The sequence below is a fragment of the Lepisosteus platostomus genome, chromosome 7 (genome assembly GCF_059453375.1).
Source record: "Lepisosteus platostomus isolate fLepPlt1 chromosome 7, fLepPlt1.hap1, whole genome shotgun sequence".
Taxonomy (NCBI): Eukaryota; Metazoa; Chordata; class Actinopteri; order Semionotiformes; family Lepisosteidae; genus Lepisosteus; species Lepisosteus platostomus.
This window is the reverse complement of record NC_142617.1, coordinates 22,900,695-22,903,288: the sequence shown is the minus strand read 5'-3', so window position 1 is coordinate 22,903,288 and position 2,594 is coordinate 22,900,695.

Below are 2,594 nucleotides of genomic sequence, written 5' to 3'. Positions count from 1 at the left end.
ATTGTGTCAGAATATCCCCACCTCCAAACAAGAAAAAAATTGCAACAATTTTATTAACTGTCTGTTTCAGTAACTTAAAGTATATATTTAAAGTAATAATTTAACAATATATGTCAATTTTTTAAGATATGTTTATGTTGTGAATGTCTGTAGATTGTATCTTATTTTTAGTTTTTGTTTTGTTTCACATTAATTTAATAAGGGAGAGTGTCATAGAGACGACTCCTTTACCCCCCATCTTGATTAAAATACTTTTATTTTTTCACAGTCTGGCAATGTCAGACAGAATTAACATTCGCTGCTGCCAAATGGCCTTGCAGATCAGAAAATCAAGGAACAAAACAATTATCGTGCCCGGCTCCTCAATGGAATCTCTTTAACATGCTAATGCGTTGGTGTAACATTCTGTGTCTACAGTACATTGTGAACAAACCGGTTTCACAGGTATTTTAAGAGAGAGAGAGAGAGAGAGAGAGAGAGAGAGAGAGAGAGAGAGAGAGAGACCAAGGGGTGCGGAACCAGGGAACTATTTACATGGAAAACGGGCGATCTCCCCAGACTGTACGTCCGTTTTACTGTTACCTGGATACCTCTTGGGGGATATCCTATATATCCTCTTGGGGGATATTCTAACAACAAGTGATTATAAGACGATCTGTCAAAGTGCAATGAAATACAATATGCTGGATTGGTATTGGTGCATAAAATATACCAACTTTTTAATGACTAATGATTAACATGCTGTAATACACAGTTTAAATTTAAAAGCTCAAATGCTAAACATGAGAGGTTAAGCTTTATTGGCTCCTCCTGGCGGTTTTACAAGGTGATTCCGGATACTTTCCGATATGACGTCATATACACTGCGTCATACCGCGTTAGGATGCGACATGCCCACCGCATGGTACCGTGGTGTACCTCACTCGTTTAATGGCTGCATCTGTAAATTACACTTTTTTAAAATGTATTTAAGATGGGAAAACTCCCATCTTCTTTAAAACACAATACACCAGGAAATGTGTATGACGCATTAACAAGTTAAAGCAATTCTGTTGAAAAGCCGGGCGTAATAATTGTTTCCTTCCTTGATTTTCTGATCACTCACTGTTCGGATACTCTTCTCACCTGCCCTGCCTTTTGTTCTCCTGTGATTTGCTGTTCATTCCTGCTGCCATTCACTCCTGCCCTCACACCTAAAGAAGACTATTTTACATTCCTTTATGCGGTTCATAGTGCAATAAACCTTTGCTAGTATCTTTGCAGCCAATGCACACTGACAGTTCTACCACCCGAATATTATTTTCCTTATTATTCACAATTGTATTCTATTCTATTATGTGAACAACATAATTGACACACTCAATGAATAAAAACAATATAGAAATCAATACAATAATAGATAATTACTGATCAGATAATACAAGATCAGTCAGGCTATATTCAGAAAACTGCTAAACCCAGCACAAAGCAAGAACTGATCAATGCGATCTACAAGTTCTGGGAGGAAGAACAAAATTGCAACAATTTTATTAACAGGCTGTTTCGTGTTCTTCCTAGGATTGTTGAGCGGGGTGGGGGGCATTTATTTAATACCACTTGATACCACTTGATAATTACATTAATAGAGATAAGAATTCAAGTGTGTACTGTTTAGACTTTTAATTATTTTAAACTGTATTACAGTATCGTACACATGCTTAAAAGAGAAGAGAGAAAACAACATTTTGGCTGTGAAGTCTTCTTCAGGTGGGAGGGTCTTCTGCTCAAAATGAAACTCTAAAATGTAATGTAGGCCTTGAACGGGTTCAACTATGATTTGGGCTTGATTGGGTTCAGTGCCTTTCATCTGAAATCCTGCTTGAATCCTGCTAAACTAAAAATTAGACTCAAGAAGAGAAGAGGCTCTGGTGAAATTTCTCTGTGAACTGAAGAGTTAAACTGTCAAGTGTCTCCTCCTTTTAACGGGAAGAGACGTGGTGCTTTAAACAAGAGAGTGTGGCGTTACTGTTTGTCAATGAAAAAGTGTATGTGTTTTTTTTTACTCCCTGGCGGAAACAGGCTTCCATAAGAATCAGTATACTGTAGCTTCTGGGAAATACATTTTTCCTGCATTAAAGTTTAACCCGTCCAGAGCGCCCCACATTACAAACTCCAAGCGTTTCACCCTGACACATGAAGAAGGATTCACAGCCGAAACGTTGCAGTATTGTATTGCAGTAAATGTTTATATCCTTATATCTATTTTTTTTATGTCTTTTTTAAAAATTAAAAAAATCGTTTGCCCAGCCTAAGCGGGGGGGGGTCTGCTCTCATTGACAGCTGACACTCCTCCATACACTCAAGTGAAAAATTAAAAACGCTAATTTAAACGTCGTATTTACAATTTGTTGAAAATAAAAATGTTAAGTTCTCTAAAGCTTTCTCAGTCAAGTATGATAATTTACCTAGGGAGCTGTGTAAGCATGCGTAGGCAGCAAAAGATCAGCTAAACTGAGAAGATGTGACACCGAAGATATTATTAATAACCCTTTAAATCTGAAGGGAGATCTAAATGGATCCACACGATACAGGTTCCTGCTACTGGAGCAATTCAG